General features: G+C 36.4%; 1 protein-coding gene across 6 annotated transcripts in view; it reads right to left on the bottom strand.

Annotated features, from left to right (window-relative positions):
- The window catches only part of LOC131677051 (homeobox protein prospero-like), a 247,251-nt gene that overhangs the window by 187,919 nt on the left and 36,903 nt on the right, over positions 1 to 22,429 (bottom strand). For all 6 annotated transcript variants that reach the window (XM_058956573.1, XM_058956572.1, XM_058956571.1 and 3 more), the window contains exon 2: positions 13,274 to 13,330. The gene's annotated coding sequence lies outside the window, so the exon portion shown is untranslated. The remainder of the gene's footprint in view (positions 1 to 13,273; positions 13,331 to 22,429) is intronic.

Raw genomic sequence — 22,429 nt, 5'->3', positions numbered from 1 at the left:
GAGAAAAACGATTTTTAAAGTTTCAGATTGATTTGATCTTGAAACTTATAAATAGTATCAACAATTCAAAGAAGACAATTGATGCTTCTATCAATTCTGTATTAATCTCTCAAATATTACGAAGATCAAGTTGAATATGTTGCGAGTTTTTACCATAAATGTAAACAAAAGTCGCACTCACACGTGTCATAGGTGTGTATTGATGGCAAAATTTGTATGACGTGTCATAATCGTGCATGTAAAATTTTCCATAGAAAGAAATCGTCAATTATTAACTTTTATTCATATCTTTGGCTTAATTCGGCCTATAAACAATCGGTGAGGTGCATTTTGGAGGAAATTAGTTAGGGAGTTTAGAAAAAATAGTTATTTTAGGTTACAGTGTTGCCAAATATGCTATATTTCCAGTTTAAAACTTAAACATTGCATATCTAACTCAGTTTACCCCAAAATGGCTTTTGTTATAAGATAGCAAAACAGCGACAAGTTACCAAATGAGAAAATTTTTCTCTTTCATCTAATTACTACTCTGAGAGTAATGGAGCATCCGGATTTTTTGCTCAAACCGGGTTTTGGTAGTTTATTTCCTAGCACTTCTCATAAGTTACATAAGAAACGCAAAAATTTCAAATTTTAAGGCAAAATTTAAGGTTAATTTTTTAGCAGTTCTGTAATCAAATAAGATTGTACATAATGTAGTATAATCTAGCGGGCAGATCACTTGTGATTTCTTTTTTAAAAATCAGTGAAATTAAATGCATTTGTTTCCATCAAAATAGAAATTCATCATGTCTTTTGCGTTGCGTGTAAGACGTCAAAACCCTACACGGTAAAAAATCGTCACGCTGATGTAAAGTGATTTACTGTTGAATTCGCACTACTTGCCAAACATTACAATTCGATGTGTCAATCCATTGGAATAGATCATATCCAAGCACTACGAAACCAACAGCAAATCACTTCAATTCATTGCTGTTGAGTGATTGTGTATTGAATCATGTAGATTACCCTTACGACTTATCTATATATTCCGTAATCTGAAAATAAATAAAGGCATAATAAAATTGACCACAATAAAACCGTATAGTACTCACGCTCTAAAACAATCAGGGAAGACCGGTTTTCCACTTTTCGCTCCAATTTGTGAACATTTATTTGTTATTTATTATAGATATTATCGTGCTGGTACTTTTGACAACTTGAGGAATGAAGAATCTATTCAAAATACATACACTCAAAAAAAAGTAAACGTTATGCCTATTGATTTTACACATAGATTTTTGCAATTAACGGAGGCATATAGACACTATTTGCTGGCACATAAACCTAATGTGTGTATTTACAAAAAATATTAATCTTACATTCACATTTCATAACTATTAGGCACATAAAACCCCATTCTATAACAATATACACATATAACTTATGTGTGTGCACACATAGTTTATACAGTTGACACATAGAAGGTATGTGTGCGCGTGATAACAATAGTATTTCTTCTTCATATGAATTTTAAGCGGTTTGAAGCAAATAGAATTAACGTTTGGATTTTTTTCAGTGTAGAATTGTACAGTGGTGCAAATTCAACAGATATACATATCAATCTAAAGGTGGATTCCATTAAATAGTTTTCAAAGGCTAGATCACATTGGTGCGGATTGTGAATCATTAGAAAATCAAAACTAAATCACTTCGTTTGGTAGTGATAGAAGACAATATGATTCAAGTGCATTATCATTTGGAATAAACGTGTCAATTTTTTATAGTGTACAAAAAAAACTAGCCCTACGTTCGACAAGACGTCGAACAAAGCGGATCAGCGTAGAACGTTAGTTAAAAAAGCTTTTTTGCGAGGGAGTGCAAAATTGATGCAAAAATGGAAATTAAATGCATGTTTTCTAATTCGATGCAAATTTGTTATACATTCTTAGAGTGATCTAGGACCACGATTGATATTTATTTTGTAGCATTATTTTGGTTGTTTTTTGACAGTAACCGAGTGCGTCATATCGCCCCTTAATACCTCAGCAAATAGAGACGTGCGTTGCACCATCACCGCCGCCGCCGCCAGTAGAGGTGCTTCATCGATGAGGTGACTTTGATTCCCTACGAGGAGGGATGTAGTCTGGGAGGGGTCAACCGATCAACAAGCACTGCTGCTACTGCATTAGATTACAAACCATCACCGACCAGCCAGAGGTTCTAACATCGTTGGTGACGATGATGATGAGGACGGTCGACCGAGTGGTGGTAATCGCCATCGTCAGTCGGTGCTTCTCCACGGCTTGCTGGCGTTTTGGAATGTGCGCTGTGAACCGCAAAGCACCGACCGGATGTGAGGAAGTATTTATTCAGATAACTTTCGAGAGCCCCATCCATCTCGCTTAGCGGCGAGAACACGATTTGGGGCGGAACTCTGGAACGTCGGACGCGCTCGGTAGGGCGCTGATGTTGCATTCGAACACAATGAACGCGCGAAATAATAAGAGCGTGGTTTCAACAAGTCGCGAGATGGTTCCAGTTTGGGGGAGGGGTAGAAAAATACAGAGTCTGATTCTGAGCCGGTCATTCGACTCGGGGAAATTTCCGGCCGGTTCCTTTCCGCGTTGCTGCCACGCTTTGGTGATCTGCGTGCCTATTGAGGTGTATGTTGTGATCGTTTTGAACAATGGTTACTTATCACAAAAAAATTGTAAACTGACGTAAACTGTTCTGGAATCAGAACCGGTTAGAAACTTGCATCAACATTCTGTTCTTACTAGGTATGGGCACTGTGATCTACTTTCAAAATATTTTGACTGTTGAAAAAACGTGACAACTCAGATTCAGATTCTTAAGGTTGAACAGAGAATGGGCAAAAATCGAAAACGAAAAAAAGCAGTTTTCTTCAATAACGTGTGTTAGTTCTTCATAAAAATCAATCAGCAGTACTGTAACAACATTCTGAATAAGCCGATTTTATGAAGATCTAACACACGGTGTGGGAAAAAACTGCTTTTTTCGTTTTCGATTTTTGCCCATTCTCTGTCCAATCTTAACCACTTCTCGAGTTCAGAAACTATCGTAAAACGAACATTTTAAGGACGGTGTTTAGAAGTTGGTAAGTGTAATGTTTAATATACTAGCGCCAAATTCTGTTGCTCATATGATACACAGCAGCTTCATCACGACACTCAAAATCAAAAGGAGGTTGCAGATGACAAGGTCAAAAGGATGAAAAACACTGGCTGATTTTCGTTAAGAAATGGCCAGTTAATTAGTATTAACAAATTTTGCACTAAATAAGTAGTCTTTACTGTCGAAAATCAGAACCCATTTTTGCCTTTTAAGATAGATCACAAAAACAAGAGATTTTCACTGTTCACCATACCCCATCGTTTTACAGTTACCCAATGGGTCTATTTATGAAAATTGTCACATTTTTGAAGATTTCTTATGTTTAACTTGAGTGTATCTACCAAAAACTGTTATCATTAAATTCCAAAATGTTTTTCTTCACCTTTGAACCCATGATTCATCATAATTGATGCGTATTTAACGAAAAATATCAAAATTTTTATCAAATTACCTAGCGTGGATATGAAAAATACACAAACATCCACCTTATCTTGTTTGCGCTATTAATTTGTAGATGTCGCAGCAGGCAATTGAACTTTGCAGCAATATGTCAAAGATGATGACTCAAACAGAAAGGTGGCATTTCTATTCAATAAATATAAATTGTATAGGTAAATTAAATACGCTGAATACCTCTGGATAAAGACTCGCCAACTCTATCTTATTCTTATTATTTATCAGTAAGTGTCATACCAATCGAGCACGAGACTTGTCAAAAGCCCTCAATACGAAGAAAATCGCTTCGAATCCTTCTGGAACGAGGGCCATTGGCAGGTCTCGTGCTCGATGGGAATGACACTGACAGATAAATGGTAAACAAACGATTGACGTATCGAGTCTTTATCCAGAGGGATTCAGCGTCGTTAAGGTAAATGATATTAAGTGGGTCTATAGATAAACTGATCAAGATTGGGATTATGTGAAAAATATGCGACTCGACATATTAAAATGAAGTAATGCCCCAAAAAACATCATGTACTGCAAAATTTAAAATGTTTTAATCAACCTTCCATGGTTATATATAGCTAGAAATATTTATTTATTTTTTAGTAAGTTATTTCTTAAATTGTCTGGATAAATCTGTTCTAATTTTGTGAAACCTGAATCAGCAAACATAAATCTACGTCTGGACGATGATTAAAAAATCTGGAAGAATCCAGATCAATCTGGAAGGTTGGCACCACTGAAACAAATGTCGAATTGTCCTGTTTTTTTTTTGTTTTCATATTTTATGCCGATACGACGTAGAGGAACTTGTTAGTTCGAAATTTGTGTGGCTCGATGGAATGTGGAGCAAAGAGGTGAAAAGCCGGAAGCCGACTGAGGATTTCCACTTGAAGATGGCATTGACTGCGATTTGTAGCTTGATGCGGGCTCGACCCTTGGTCACAACGACTACTATGTCGTCGGCGTAGACTAGGATGAATACAGAGATGCCAGGTACTTTTTTCAAATGTCTGCAATAATAATTTGAAAAGTCTGGGAAGAACAAAAAATGTCAGGAAAGCTAGTGTAACCAAAAGCCTTTATATTCAAAAATCTGTAAATATCTGCAACCAAGCTAAAAAATCTGCAAATATCTGCAACCAAACTAAAAAATCTGCAAATATCTGCGTCATCGAAAAAATCTGCAACTTAATTTAAAAGTCTGCGAATTTGCAGACTTGTCTGCAAATCTGGAATCTATGGATGAATATACCCTTGGGGAGGGTGGCAAATATGGAGTTCATGCTGATGAGGTAAAGGGTGACCGCCAGGATGGATACCTGGAGTACTTCGTTTTCCTCAGTATAAGTTCCGGATTCGCTGCCGTCGACTCCGGAATTAGCGGTTTTGTAGGAAGCGCTGTATTAGAGGTCAAGCTTTCCTCGGATTCCTCAGTGATCAAGCTGCCGAAGTATGCTCTCTTGTCATACGTTGTTGTATGCCTTGTCAACATCAAGGATAGTAATATCGATGTGTAGGCCATCTATTTTGCCCTGGTCAAGGGTTTCCCCCAGGGATGTCAAGTACGATCCGGCGCCCTTTCTTTTCCAGAAGGTGTGTTACCGGCTGTCCAGCAGCTGGCCGTGTTCGAGTATGATAGTTAACCTTCTATTGACCATTCGCTTGAAGATTTTACTAATGCAGTGAAGTAAACTGATGGGCCGGAAGTCTTTGTTCGTGTGAGTACCCTGAACCCTTTTGAGTATCGGGATCGCCAAGGCCGTTTGTCACGAATCCGGGAGCGGTCCACCCTTCTAGACTCAGTTGTAGCACTGGAGGGGGGCTCTTTTTGCCGGTGGCGGCAGGTTTCTGAACAGCGGGTATACGATGTTGTTAATCCCGGTAACTTTTCCTCGCCCCTAGCTGAGAGTGTGGGTGAGTTCTGATCCGAAGAAAGGTTGGTTCCACTCTGGAGACGAGTTGGGGGAGAATGTTACGGCAGGTTGCAGTAGACTTGTTTCGGCCTGGAACTCGGTGGGGGGAGCGAAGCGGTTGCAGAGAGCTATGAGAAGTATCGACCCAGTTCGAGTTCTACGCCAACAGTAAAGTCAACAAAACCGTTTTCGTTCTTATAACTTTTCACGTGTTTTTTTGCATAATACTTGTAAGAAGTCTGTTGCGTATTTTTATCTTAGCCAGGTTGTATGTGGAAAAGTTTCGCTCTACTGCAGCTAATGAGGTAAATAGAAAAAAAAATATATGTCCCGATTTTATCAATGTCCCGGTTTTATCAGCCTAAAATTCACCAAAGGGCTGATAAAAACGGGTCTTCACTGTATTTCAAAGAAATTTGAGCATTAATCATTGCCAAATATATTTTTCATCCGATTGAAATACCAGTATTCATTTGAAACATGTTGAAACTGTCAAAGAGAGCAGAAATTATAGTCCTAATCATTCAATCCAAGATAAGCCAATTCCTACTCAATATTCTTGAGTCAGTAAAACTGTTATTGTGGTTCCAATAACAGTTTAATTTAAATTTTATTCCGCAAATTATGAAAATTATTAGTTTCACATGTCATCTAATACGTGTGGTGTACTAAAATATTTTTCTAATTTTATGCTGAAATCGAAGTATGTTTCGACGATACTGTATAAAAAACAACAAATCGTCGCACTCAAGACCATTTGCCCTAATCCCTCCCTATTGATGACTCTGCTCGGAATGGACTGATTCATACATGGTAGTTCTCACGTTTCTCGATATCTTTTTTACGGGTTCTTCAATAGTGTACTATTGAAATACACTATGTAGCAAAATAATAATTTCAATTAATTTCGATTTTTTTTGTATTAAAAAGACGGAGACATCGTTTGGTTTTAGAATGGCACCCAGTCCCGAATAGTTCAATAAGACATTTTCAATGTTGAAAAAATTACACAAAAACTGGTAAAATTGAAAATCCACGTGAAGTTTCACGTGGAACTGTATGTGAAGTTTTACATGAAACTGCACGTGAAATTTCGCGTGAAGTTTCACATGACATCTCACGTGATATTCCGCGAAAAATTTCGTGTGAAACTGAACGTGGAATTTCACGTGAAATAGCGCGTGAAATTCAACGTGAAATTCCACATAGCATTTCATGTGAAATTCCGTAAAATCTCAATTTTACCATTTCTACGGTTCACGCGATATTTCACGTGAAATTTCACGCAGAATTTCATATGAAATTTCACGTGAAATTTTCACTTTACCAGTTCTACGCTTCCGGCGAAATTTCACGCGGATTTCAGGTTAAACCGTGATGCAAGGGGCAAGCACTAAATCTTCAGTACCAAAAATTGTACTAATTAGTTACTTTAAGTACCATTAACTATTATAAAGAACACTAAGTACCACTAATATTTAAAAAGTATGTGTCAAATTCATTATATTTTAATCACAGAAATGATTTTAAGTGCAGCTCATCCGTACTCGAAATACGCAAAATAGTTTAATTGCCGCCAATATGAACTCTAATTTCTTTAAGTACTTTCACATCGATATAAATTACATTAGATATTTATTAAGCACAACAGAAGCATTTTTGAAATACTTTTTTAATTACTTTAAGTACATTCAAAAGATGTCGGTATTTTCAATACGACGAACTCGCTGGTGCATGCTAGTGCTGGCCCCTCGTTATAATGTTCAACCTGGCATTTCACATAGAAGCGGTAAAATTAAAATTCCACGTGAAATTACACGTAAAGTTCCGCATGAATTTTCGCGAGAAACATAGAACTGGTATAGTTGAAATTCCACTCCAAATTTTACGCGTAATTTTACTTGAAACGTCACGAGGAACGTTAAATTCTTCGTGAAATTTTATGTGATATTCCATGTAAAACTTCAAGTCAGATTTTAGGTGCATGCCTGAATTACGTGGAATTTCAACCTTACCAGAGAAACGTAAAACTGGTATAGTTGAAATTCCACTCAAATTTTTACGCGTAATCTTACGTGAAATTTCACAAGGAACGTAAAATTATAAAACTGCGCGAAATTTCACGTCAACTTTTGCATGAAACGTAGAACTGGTAAAGGTAAAATTCCACATGGAATTTTACAAGAAATTACGTATGAAATGTGAGGTGAAATTTGACCTGAAATTCCACGTGAAAGTTCGCATGAAACGTAGAACTCGACAAAATGGAACCCCCCGTGAAATTTCGGGTCAATTTTAACGTAAAATTTCGCATGAAATTTCGCGTGACACCTAAAACTGATAAAATTGTAAATTTTGCGTGATTTCACTTCACGTGAAATTACACGGGAAATTGCATGTTTACGAGTTTTACGGTTCAAGCGAAATATCATGTGAAATTTCACGTGAAATTCGACTTGGAATCCACGTGAAATTTTAGATGAAATTCATTTACGTGAAATTCCGCGTGAAAATCCACGTAAAATTTAACCTGAATTTCCGCGTGAAACGTAGAACTCGTGAAGTTGAAATTCCGCGGGAAACTTCGCGTGAACTGTAGAACTTTATTTTACGTTGCATTGCTCACAAAATTTCACGCTGGATTACGCGCTGAATTTCGCGTCGAAAATTTGAATTTTACCCGTCCAATGTGAAATTTTATGAATTTATCACGTGCAATGCCGAGTAAAATTTCATTTTAAATTCCGCGTGACACTTTATGTGAAATTCTACCTAGAATTTCAATTTTAACCCTTTCTACGGTTCACGCGAAATTTCAGTTGATTTTTTTTTGCGAAATAACTAGAAATTTTACGTGGAATTTAACGTGCAATTTTACGTGGAATTTCAGCTATACGAATTCTTCGTAACACGCCAAATTTCCAAGTGGAATTTTACGTGCTATTTTACGTGGGATTGGACGCAGAGTTTGGCGTGAAATTTCACGTGAAACATTTTAATTTTACCAGTACTACCTGAAATTTCAGGTGGAACATCAAGTAGAATATCACGGGTAATGCGTCATTGAGATTTCACGTGACATTTGACACCAAATTTCTCGTGAACTTTAACTCCGAAATTCACGAGAAATTTGGTGTCAAATATCACGTGAAATCTCAATGACGCATTACCCGTGATATTCTACTTGAATTTCGGTGTTAAAGTTCACGTGAAATTCCCCGTAAAATACAATTTTTATTAGTTTTACGTGAAATTTCGATTTCACCGATTCTACGTTACACGCGAAATTTTACGTAAACTTTGACAAGGAGTTTCACGTGAAATGATTCTAAATTCCTTGAAGTTTAAAATTTATTTGTTCTGTAAGATACTTACAGCTACTTACTGAAAGTCATGAATCAAAATAGTGTAACATCGGAGTAATAGTGTTTGGTGCTTGCATAGGAAACTAATCATTTCGACAAACAGTTGTCGCTAACCCGAGGGCTACACCCATAGCGACTAACGGGTAACGTCGGGACTAGAACCGACACAAATCTACTCTTTAGAACGGCTTTTTGCACTCTAGCTACAACGACACATGATTACTAGCTGTTCGAGTGAGCTGTAAAAACTGCTCATCAATGCAGCAGCGATCACCAGTAGGACTGCCTGGAGACGTTGGTATGTGTTATTCAAGTTATCTCTGCACTGTCTAGTCAACAACGTGTAGCTGTGGAGTTCGACATTATTTTGCAAAGTATAAGGTTGGTTGAACACTAACGAATCATTTGGGAGCTTTTCGAGAACGAACAAAAAAAAAACAGATGTATTTACGCTCCCGACGATTTGTTTTGACTGGCATATATAACATTTTGTGAGTGGATTTATTCAATGATAAATATCATTTTGAAAAGCTTCACCTAAGATTTAGTAAAAAAAAGATAATTTTGCGATTCAATTAACAAAATATTAATTAATGAAGTGTGTGTGTTGTGCCGGCCAATCTTTCTTCAACACAGATTGTTTTGCGCAGAAACCTACACATCTATCTTTTCTTTATGAACGCTTCCACCATCCCATTGCTTTGGTAGCATGACAGTAGCCGTTGGTTTCCAAAAGGTGACACAGGCAAAAATTGTCCCTCTCTGAGCCATTCATCACCATCGAATGCCTTATAATGCACGGAAAAGTACGCAAATCCAAGAACTATTAAATGCTATGTACGAAATCTTTCTCGGTTTCCAAAAACACGATTTTCGGGAAGCATTCGAGCTGGTTAGAAATATGCCTGAAAGATACTATTTTGATTCAAGATGAGAGAAAGGTGGGAACATTTGACACTTTTGAGTATATTAGTTTAATACTTGCAAAATTAAGCATAGCGGCCGGGGCCCTTGAAATGAACGAACGAGCATCCTGATTCTTTGGCGCACGATGAAAAGTGAGAAAAGGCCGAGCTTCACCTCGGATCTACCTATTAGAACACTTAGGGACACTTTTTACTTCGAAAAAACCGATTAAATTAACTATGACCATACCGAAAGATAACTTATGGCAACAGAAAGACCCACTACGTCATTTGTTTGTGCTTTTCTTCTTCATATCCTCTTGTTTTTTCGTCTTCATCAAAGAAAAAATGACAACCGCACTCACACACAGAAAAAAATGTGCACACCTGTATCCGTCTTGATTTTGATTAACTTGATGATTGACTTTCATGGTGATTTTATCACGAATACCATTATCTTTATTATGGAATAAAAATGCACCTGCATCTAATTCTACAAACAATGCGCATCAAAAGCGCTGCCACATAATGCATCAATGTACAGAGAAGTTGTGTTCAATCAATGGAAATGCATCAGGTACACATTTCGATTCATATTCATCAGCAGAAAGAGCACTTGATCAAAGCTCGCAAACTTGCACCCGTTACTGTACCAGCCAGATACTTACCAATCTTAATCAGCCTGCACTAGTCGACCGATCAACACCAGACCACGAACAAAGCCGTACCTCTCAGCTCGGGCTCATATCCATTTTCCGTTCATCAATACATTTTCCAATCATGCTAATGCATCATACACTCTCACGAAAGTAGCATTGGTGCACCCAATCAAAGGTAAGACCCAATCTGCCTCTCTGTGCTATGCGGTGACAATTTTCAATATCCTTCCACTTTGGAAGAATCGTCATCCATCATTACAGAGACAAAATCTATACCTAGGACTAGATAAATACTAGGTAGCTCTACCGGGCTAAAATGACAGCACAAGATAACTGCCTCCCATCGCTGCTGATCGCTGGGTGTATCACGGAATGTTGACGATACCGGAGTGCGCCATTGCATTGCCCCGCCACAAAGGGACGAATCTCACTTCCGGCTTTTGTTGCTCTCGAAAAGTATTCTTCCCATGATGGCACCTCGAGTGGCTGGAAGTGGGGCGCAATCGCTCATTGTTCAATAAAACCGTGAAAAATGAAAATATCAGCCACAGGAAAATGCAAACAAACTGACAGAGACAAAAGATTGCTAATTAGTTGCAATAGTCAATGCACACTATGGGCGAAAGAAGAGCTTCTCTTGCTGATGGTTACTGCGTTTTTTTTTTCGTTGGATTTGCCAACATCGGCCAATTCCAGCTAGACAATAGTGCGATGATTTCTAAATATGGCTCCTCTGTTGGCTCCAAGTTTCAGCATTTTACCGAGGGCCAGTGCCACGATATACATAACTACTAAAGCTGCGATTCTTGCGCAAAAAAAACAGCAACAGCAACAGAACGAACAATAGATCTGCCCATCCTCCTTTTTCCGCCTGCTCGGAGCTCGGAACAAAAAATCACTTGCTCGTGACGGTGCTGCGACTCCAGGCAGTGCAAAATGGCGTTCGCGCGCTAATCTTTTTGTACTTCGGATTGGAATTTTCCATTCGTGTCCAGTGGAAATACCCTGCCGCTACTTACCGAGGCTATTTTGCTATTAACTCATTATAATGTACCAGTTCTCCGACTCAATACGCAACAATAGCGCGAGTGCGAGCAAAAAAAACAAGATTTAGTACAGCAGATTATTCCGGCGAGTCAGTCACACACAAAAACCAACCTCCGCGACATGTTCTTCATGCATATTAGGCTTAGTCATTTGCTTCGGATTCATCAAAATGCTCCCTTTCCCATCCCGCGTCGTCAGCGGAGCTGAGTCGCACTGACCGGAAGTCGTGTACACATTCTAGCTTGTGTATGTACAAAATGATAGAAAATGAATGTCGTTACGATTGAGTTGATTGTTGGTTGATTTCGAAAGCGTTCAACATGTAACACGCTATTCCCGCAAGATGAGCGATCAGAAAATGGCTAATAACCCTGCAAGGTGAATCATGGTAGAGTTTAGGATCGATCGGTATTGTCAATATGAGACAAACCGTAATCTTTATTTTGAAACGAAAAATGTCATTTTTTCATATGTCATTACGACTCGTAATATTGGGTTATCGATATATGGGTTTTTTTTTCGGCAAGCACAAAATACAACAGGTATTAATCTGGCCTTGAAAACATGCCACCAAATAATTGAGTAGAACGTTTTAAGGCGCTCATTAAACTAAATCGTCTTTCCCGTTTTCAGTGCGAAATATTGCAAAATACCAATAATTGTTATCGCAACGTACCTCCCACGAATGTCTTTAAACTTCTACAAGTCTACCCAAAAAAACGCTAACGAATTGGGCCTCGTTGAAATATGCACATTTTTCAGGTCATCGCTTCCAATTCAAACACGCCACACCACACAGCACAGACCATATAGCGGTGCATTCTTTTCCCCACGTCAACCCTTTTTTTCGGCTGCCAGCATTCCACACTTGCAACAATGCACACCTTCAAATCATCCCCATGATTCCTACTCCCCTGAATTGCATTCCGTTTGTCAGTCGTCTGATGGAGCCGCTTGATTCTTGCACCCGCTAAGAATTAGTTTCGTTGCAAGCTGACGGGTGGGTGGAGAGAACGAAAATAAAAACAGCTACCTTTTCAAAAGAAATCCATACAAACTGGGAACTTGAAGCTCGCGTTTCCCACTGCTAAAGGCGGTCATGGGAAATGATATGCCAAACTATCGATCCGGAAGACAGTCTGCCTCTTCAGCCCATGAGTGTTGTAGGTTCGAATAAAAAAAAATACACTTCCCCGCTTTCTTCCCGAATTGCTCAAGAAACAAATATTCAGAACACGGCACGGCGCCTTTTGCCTAACACCACTCACCCAATGTGTTAAGCAGGGGTGGGAGGAAAGAAAATTTGCCGTTCCGGAAACCGAACATTTCCGCCGGCCGGAAGAATGTGGCGAATAGTGTGGCTGACTGGCAGGCACCTTCAACTTACCTTTCCGTTTAAAATGTTTGAAAATTGAGGAACTGTTGACGGACTGCCCTCCGTTGCCGTAGTTCCTTTTTCATTTTTCCACAGTCGTTGAAACACCTTTTAATTTCAAGATGCCCTCAGCGGCTTGATTTGGAAAAACAAATCAATCAACTGTCAGGGGCGATAAACGCTAAATTCCGGTACGAGGTGCCCGGAAAATAGCTTGAGAAAAGTGATGGCAGTTGGCAGTCAGATGTTGACGAATCGGGAAGAAGTTTAGTTATTCAATCGTACGCAATTCGAAAGAAACAATCATTGTTTTTCTTCCACAAAAAATAATCACGCGATAGCTGCTATAGTCGGAAGTATAAAATTCATTATTTTAAATCGAACTGCTTGAAGCGCTAATACCGTTGTCGTATATAGTCGAATATTGATATAGGATAGTACTCACCTGGCTTTTGTGTTAATCTTCGGGTAAAAGTCGAATCGGTGTGTTTTGTGGGTGTATCTGCAACGAGCGAGAAACAGTTAGAAATCGTGGAATGTACAAATGTGTAAAACTAAAAAGAAAAGCTTTTCAATTTATTTCTCATTTGTCTTTAAATGTTATCGCAAAAGGGTTTCGGTCTCAATTTCGTCGGTAGAAGCCAGCCACGGTTCGTTTTGTCATGAGGCATGTAGCAGGGTTCGTTCAATTTTCTCATCCTCTTCCGTCCGGTGAGGATTTTGATTTAGCCGAAAAGGGGGTTCAAAATATACCGATGCTGCGCTCCTGCGCAGAGTAGCGCAACTAATGCGTTTTCCTGTCTTCTAACTAGTATAATCGGAGTGCGCTGCGTGTAGCGTACTTGCTGGCGTAATGCACTGGATTGGATCGGTTCTTGTTTGATTGCGGTGAATTTCTAATTGGAAAATATTTTGAGATGGAATAAATCATATAGAAGCGTTACATGACACGGTTTGCACGTTTGACCCAACCTTGTGTAGAAGCAATTCGGTATATATAGGTGTGGCAGAACACACGGTTTGCTAGTGTTGGCAACCAAACATATGTAAACAATCCAGAAGCACAACGGGTCGACGTCATAGCGTTCACACGATTCAATGGCAGCGGAACGACCGGTTTGACCAAAGCAAGTCGATTTATTATGTGATCACTCACACCACTCATGTAAGATTCATCTTACGAATACCAAAGTGCCCTCTTCGCCATACCTGTATATACGATATTGGTGTAGAAGCTAACCCCTAAACAGGGATACCAGGCATATTTTTCAAATGTCTTCACATTTCATGAAAAAATGTCTTCACTTGTCTTCACCAACCAGGATTCTGAATCGGTTTTAGATTTTGAGCCAGAATTCTGCCAGAAATCGATCAGACAACCGAAACAAATTTGTCTTCAAAATGAAAAACCCGTCTTCACTGCCTTTCAAATGTCTTCAAAATGAACACATATCTTCACACCTGGCATCGCTGCCCCTAATCGAAGCTGGTTGAATCAATTTGGGTCAGATGCGTAACTACCCAGTAAATGGAAAACGCGGCTATACACAGACTAGCGAAGTGTCAAAAATTGCAGCCAAACGAGCATGAGGGTTTTGAGAGGGGAAGTGCAAGAGGAAGCCCATGCAAAGCTTATGGGAGCTTCCGTGATGCCAGTTTACATTCACGGTTGTTAGTTTTACTGTTTTTCTCTCCGCTAGTCTGTTATATAAAGTGTCTGTACTCTGTAGGTTTAACTACGCGGAAACGAAAAACTACCTAAAATTGAGTTCCTTTGACTCAATCTCGTGGTATCGTGGGGGAACTTAAAATTAGGTAAACCGTGATAAAGGTAGTTTCCATTTAACCACGGCAAAAATTACAACTCATTGGTAGGTTTTTAATACTCAAATTTAAGTTGAATTTACCTAATTTTGAATATACCCCGAACAACTCAAAAGTACCTTCCTCCACGGAAGACCTCGACTGAGTCGAATCTCTCGTTTTGTGTTTGACAACACTAATAAGTGCGAAAGCGACGAACAACTCAAGAGTAAGTTAAAAGAACTTATGCTGCAGGTTGTTTTATTTAACCGTGTAGATTATGGCGATCGGTAGGCTATTGAAACTTTGTTCTAGGCTACCCGCCGTAACTAGACGTTCACAGTAAAAGTAGTGTGGGTATAAAACTAAAAGCATTATCTCGAATGTATTACTGGTGGAAAACACAACGCAATTTATAAAAAATAGTTAATTGGGTCAATAAATGAGAAAAAAAACTCTTTTTTTATTACATACGTCGATAAAGCTGAGTTTCGTGATTGCAACAATGTATTTTTCCAACTCAGCAAACGTGAAAACAAAATTTAAATTTAAAATAAAGAAATATGTTGACAGTCTGGATTTGACACTATCAGAAGGATTTGACATTTCAAATTTCACGACAAATGATGCCCTGTCAGAAAAAATGAACACATGTTTTCCCGGTTTTCCCGCAGGGTTATTTTTACTTGACATAAAGACCATACAATGAATATAGTTTTTTTCATTTTGGGTGTTATCTTGATGGGCCAGATGCAAATAACCGCAGTTTTCCTATGTATGGTTGCCAAGTTTATATAAGATTATATAAGATTCAACAATGTAAATGTCGTTTTCATGACAAAATTGACATTAATGCAAATTCCTGTGTTCACGAAAGTTAGTGCCTCAAAATTTAAAAAATAAACCGAAATAACCAATAGTTAGATCTATATAGCCCCTTTAATTACATAGATAAATAGACTAATGATTCTATATATCAGACGACCTTATTAACCTATATCTGACGCAAATGTTCATTTAATGACATTCTAACGTAAAAAATACAATACATTTTAGCTACGCATTCTCCGCCATTGAGTGCAGCATCTCATCAGCAATTCTGATGCGGCGTCTCTCCCAAATGTAGGGGAGAGATGCCGCTCGACGGCATTTTCCTTTGAAATTATAGATGACCTTGTTCTGGATCAGAATGCCTTCTAAAAGGTTCCAACTATTCAACTGATACATAATTTACCAAAAAATCGAGCAAGTCGATTTATACTGTGATCACTCACACCACTCATGTATGATTCATCTTACGAATACCAAAGTGCCATCTTCGCCAGACCTGTATATACGACATTGAGCCAAACGAAATTTTTTTGAGGTTCTGAAAATTTTCGATACTTTGTGGTGCAACTGGACGCACATAATATATCATCATATTACCGTCCAAAAATGTCTCTATATACGAGAAATAGAGAGTGCGGCATCTCACTCGACGCGGCATCTCTCCCGAAATTACCCTACTTCCTTACAAGACTTTTCTGCACAGGATAGACTATTAAGGTGATTGAAAGTTCAAACTTAAAATATTTGAGTCATTTTTAATAAATTACTCGATTTTTCGGCCTTTTTCTAGTTTTTTTTGTAATCGTGCACGGAATTTTGAAAAATATGGTTTACATGAAACGGGCTTTGAAACTTAAAGCAAACAATCAAATTAAAAGAAATTTTCAGGTGTGATATGTTAATCAGCTACACTTTGAAACTTGGCGAGAATATTCTCAGATAACAATTCTTACGATTGAAGCAAAAGCAAAAAAATCGATTTTCTGAAGCTGACTGACGAGGAGATCTTAAGGGGTTATATATGTTGAGATGCGGGAAAAAAGGAATAAGTTTGAATTTTTATAAAGGTATGTAGCCATATTTTTATGAAATACTTGTTATTCGTTTAGCGTAGTACAATGTCCAATTTGCAAAATCCACTTGAGAAAATAAAAAAAAATATCAATAATTGTCGAAGCAATTTCCGCAAAACGTGTTTTTTTTCAAAGATTTGCCGTGACTACGATTCCAGTGCAACAGCTCAACAGAAACCATCAAACTAAACAAAATCATAAGTATGTGTACCTATGGTGTCCTTGAACGATCGATTAAAAAAAAATTCTTCTTTATTCTGGTTTCTTCTTTTTTTTTTTTTTTCAAAAAAATCACTATTTTCACCTGAAAAAAATATTAAAAAATTCATAACAATAATATGAAAATAATGACGAAAAAATGGAATCGTTCAAGGACATGGCAGTTGAATTACGAACAAGTCAAAAAAAAAGTTTTGAGATCGGTTGAAAATTTTTCCGGCAATCGTAGTCACCGCAAAGACGCTTTTGGGAAACATGATTTTTAGATAATCGCGTTTAAAGTTTCAAATATAAGCAACACCTCCATAAGGAAGCACGATGAAAAACGCTATAACTTTGCGTCCACTGCTCCGATCTCTATAAAAAAATTGAGGTAACATTCTTAAGGACCTGAGCTTTACGATAGAGGAATAAAAAAAAAATCGATTCTTATATAATATATAATATAATATATTTATATATATATATATATATATATATATATATATATATATATATATATATATATATATATATATATATATATATATATATATATATATATATATATATATATATATATATATATATATATATATATATATATATATATATATATATATATATATATATATATATATATATATATATATATATATATATATATATATATATATATATATATATATATATATATATATATATATATATATATATATATATATATATATATATATATATATTATCCAAGGACCTCCATATTCCTCAACTGCATCTCATTGCTTATTTATGGACAAATACTTGAAGAAGAAACTATTCGAATACTAATTGGTGTAGAGCAAAAAAATGTTAAATGGAAAAATTGAGCCAAGCATATTCCGAATATTTGTTTTTTTTAAACATCCAGCATGAACCAAGCTAAGTAATGAACATCATTTATGAGCTAAGTTATGTCTCAAGATATCATTTTCGTAAAAATTTTTATGAAAAAATATATTAAAAAACTTTTTTCTTGTTACACCACACGTTTCTACTGTTTCTCGGAAAAAATCAAGTAAAAATTTTGGACGGGAGACGTGGATAGATATTCTCTGTTTCATTTGTTTTTATTTTTCATCATTCGTCACCAATTTGGTTCTCATCCTCTCTCATTCTGGATCACAGATTTTAAATAGGTAGCTGCATTTGGCATTGGGTTATTCCTTTCCGACCAATAATATCTATTCAGATTGCCATTAATTACTAGTTAAGTCCCTTCCTTGGGAGATGAAACATTTCCCACGTCAGTTTTTCTCTAACACTGGAATTTATTTTTGTGTTTTTCGAATATTCAATGTTTTCATTCGAGATTTCCACCGTCATTGGAAGATTTTGGATGTTGAAAATGGAATATTTTTTTGTTCAGTCGTTTACAAATAATAACAATTTACGGCCAATTTCTACACTTAGATGAAAATCGGTTTTCGTTGAAAACCGGTTTTCGGCTAGTTGGTTACCAGCAACCTGAAAACTAGTTTTAAGCGAAAACCGGTTTTCATCCAGTGAAGAAATTGGCCGTTAGTGTTTTTGTTGGGTTAAAATCGTTTATACAAATACTTTATTTTAGTGGCTTTCTTTTTTTCTGGCAAAACGAGATATTTAGATTTACAAAACATTTTCGTTTCATTTCTATATGACATTATACTTTCTGTGTACATTAGGGTCAACAAAAAAGAATAAAATGTTTATTTAATTGCATACATCAATAAAGTTCCACTTTGGAAATAGTAAATTAAATAGTTTCGCCCACAGGAGATAGTCTTTTTGATAGATAAACCAACAAAAGGATAGATATCAAGATGATGGAATGGAAATTGCACCATACTTTGATAATTATCTTTGTCACTAAAAAAATATTTATCCGTTTACGTTCAAACTCATTAAGCAGACCCCATCATCAGTGGCTCATAAAAAGAAGGTTTTTAGTGGATTTCAAAAATAAAAAGTTGTTTGAATTTCAAAATAAACAAAAATGGCGGATTTATAAAAAATGTCGGCTGCAGCTCGCCTCGGACAAGTTAAACTCAGTGCACGATTCAGCCCGTAATTTTTACCTGAACTAATAAAACGGTATATTTCTATATTCGGAAAACTTTTCTACGCAGGATCGACTACTATGGTGACTGTATGTTGAAATTTAAGGTATTTCAGTCATTTTTTAAATAAAGTGCTCGATTTTTCTGACTGTTAGCAGTAAGTGCGTTAATAACATTGTAAAATGAGATTTTTTATACATTTTTAGTTCAGTCTGTGCACAATTAAATTCTCTAAAAAACAGTGTTTTATTTGCATACACGATTTTCATAAAATGGGCTAGTTTTTAAAAGCAAAAAAAAAATAAATTAAAGGAAGCTTACAGGCATGATGAGATGTAAATCAGCTATACCCTGAAGCTAAAAATATTCTCAATAATAATTCTAACGATTGAAGCGAAGACAAATAATCGATTTTTTGAAGCTGACTGATAAGGAGACCCCCTTAAGCTAAGTTTTAACTAATATCTTCAACCTCAGCTATTGCGAATCTTTTCTTAAATCCACAATGCGACTTTTCAGCCATGCGCCACCGGCGGCCCGTACGTTAAGTTACGCGCCCATCTAGTTTGCATCAGTGCGAGTGAGAAAACGTGTTGACGTTTGTTTTTGTTTCGATCGCACTCGTGTGTATCCCAACCAATTTGTAAGAAGATTTATGAGCTACTGGGCGTCTCCATATGGGTATCTTGAATAACATAGATATAATAACTTCGGCGCAGAAATGCGCAAGATGAGGCCTGTATATATTGAAACTACCCTAAGTTTTGAGTCAAATTCATGATAAGTGACCAATGGGAAACCATCTCAAAAATTGCAAGACGTATAAAGATAAACCACTAATATGACATTCAATTTCTTAATTACTTTTTCCAAAATCAGAACAAACGTAAATGATATTTGTGCAAACAGATCAGATCTATAGTTTAACACATTCTTGTTTCGGCCCTGTAGTTCTTGAGATATCGCCATTTGAAGTTCGAAGGTGCGAACAATTCTTATAAATTGAATTAAACCGAAATCCTCGACATCACTTGATTCAACGATATGTTAAAATTTAATTTCTTATCCGATTATCGTAATATTTTGGGATAATTTTATTCAAAAATTAAATAAATATTTGCAAAAAAGTTACAAGACATTGATTTTAGGGGTTTTGTCACTCATCGTGCCAATATGTTCCAATATGGAAAAAATAGAAATCATTCCAATTACCGAATTTTGAGTTGCTTTTGTGGTTCTAATTGACTGCAAATTTTGGAGGAGATTGCTTGCTTCCCGAATTTGTGCATTGTGTTTGCAGTTTGTATGGAAATCAGACAATAAGGGTGAGCATAGCGTATGTAGTTGGTAAATCGACTGCCTTGTACGCCGCTTATGTACGGGTTTAATTCCAATAATTTGGTTTCTACTCGGTTCGAAAAGTAGCACTTTTTTAAATTAATATTTATTTTTGAATAAGCATTAATTTGCTAAAAGTTAAAAAATAAGTCAAATTAGTCCAAACGAATTTCGTCTTTTGGGCTATTGGTCACAACATGTTGGTTTATACTAACAACGGAATGCACTGAATTGAATCTCACACCTTACTGAACATGAACTCTCAATTTCTTTTTCTGACTTTTTAAGAAACTTCGAGAAAATAATGTTTCCAACGTTCTTCGTTATTTAATTTTCCGGGCCCAGGGTAGATTGAAGGATGAGATAATACAAAATTATAATTGATATGATAATTGACACAACCATGTCATGCATAGGCTTTCTGTTCGGTGTATTAATAAATTTCAACATGACTCCACATATTAGCCCCTCCAAATTCGTATGCTTGAAAGCACACGATTAGTTGCTTGATTAAAAATTGCTACATTGAACGCGGCTGGTCACATCATAACAATTGGTACAACAGAAGCTTCATAATTATTCTAAATCAATCTTTTTCGCTCTTGCCACGAAGGCGGAAAGCAGATGGTGTAATGTTTGTCAAGCTAAAACGGAATCTCTGAACCTTTAGTTAAACTAACCAGGAATATAACTCTGTTGCAAAATTTATACATGTTCAAATCAGGTATCAGCGTAACCAACGTGGTGAAATGAAATGTACAACATTCGGCTGATTTTGCTTTATTTTCAACTCGTTTCATTGTGCACTTATCTAGTCCAAGGATTTTTTTAGCATTCCGAATCGAATGGTTAGTTTTCAACATTAACTATTCATTTGGATTCATTTGAAAGATTGGAAAATTGGGGAAAATGGGATCTTGAAATTGGTCTCTTAGCCGAGATCCCACCGTTGTTAAATCATATCAATATCAAATAAAATACCTGAATAGGTTTATTGTCTATGAAACATAGAATTGTTCACCGAAAAATTTCATACCTTTCAATATTTTCAGAAAATGTATTTTTGGAGAATGTGCAGATTTGAGAAAAAACGGAATATGATTAACAACAAAAAACTTTCGGAAAATAGCAGCAAAATGATGAAAAATTGCAGTTTCCGGTTGTCTTATGATTTTTGTTGTAGTATCAATTCTATGAATAGCCTCTAAGCGGCGTTGGAAATAATAAAAAGTGCTAATAAATGATGTATATTTGAGTGTTGAATTGAATGGGATAGTAAAATTTCGTATACAAGGATTCGTTCTCACGTTGGGTGAAAAAAAGTAAAATCAATGCTTAAAAACTTTTTTTTGCGGTCAAAAGCACATTATTTCCAAACTGTTAACTTTGGGGATTTAAAATTTTTGAAGATATTTACAACGTAAAACAGCACAACTCCTGATAACATTATTATGGCGATTAATCCTCCAAGAAGTAATGATGAAGAATTGAATTTTCAAGCATTTTTAGTTAGAGATTTAGTGTCTTCAGGAAAGTTTTCGAAAATGCAATTTTAATCAACTTTGTTATAGACACGAACACTCCATGTATTCAGGGTATCGAAATATATTAAACTATATATGACAGAAAACCTTTGAAACAAGTTATTCCGGTATTACTGTATAAGATAAATTTCTTCTGATGCTGCAAATTCTCACTTTGTCTTTGATACTTTAAATAAAAATATGTTGTCGAGAAAAAAATCCTGAACATCGTTTGAAAAAATATCCCAAATATCGTTTTATATCTCGATGTGTTGCATACACACTTTCAACATTTTTTTTAATTCCTTTATAGAGGTTTTAATCTTAAGTTCGCCTCTTCGATGTGCAAAAATCCCTTAAGAAAAATCTCAATGTGAGGGGTTGAGAATTGAACCCAGGTGCGCTGCGTACCAGACAATCGATTTATTAACTACACTACGGCGGCCCCCTTCAACAAAATTGTTTTAAATGATATTATCAACAACTTTGCTCCATAATTACTTCTAGGTGAATTAATCACTAAAATGCTTATATCAAAAGATGCGCTGTTGGAAAACTTATTCGAAGTTGTTGCAACATCAAAGTTGATGGTTGATGGCCGTAAGAAAAGTTTTCGAACAATTATACCACTTTAAAAATGCACATTATTTAACGTCATTAAAGTATTTTAAAAAAAACTATTCCCGTTGACAAAGAAACGGTGCCGCAAAAAATTGCGCTGCAAAAACTGGTTAAGGTTAGGTATTTCGTGAGGGAAACA

This window comes from Topomyia yanbarensis, chromosome 1 (assembly GCF_030247195.1).
Source record: "Topomyia yanbarensis strain Yona2022 chromosome 1, ASM3024719v1, whole genome shotgun sequence".
NCBI lineage: Eukaryota > Metazoa > Arthropoda > Insecta > Diptera > Culicidae > Topomyia > Topomyia yanbarensis.
The sequence above is the reverse complement of the archived record's forward strand: the minus strand, read 5'-3'. Positions and strand labels throughout refer to the sequence as shown.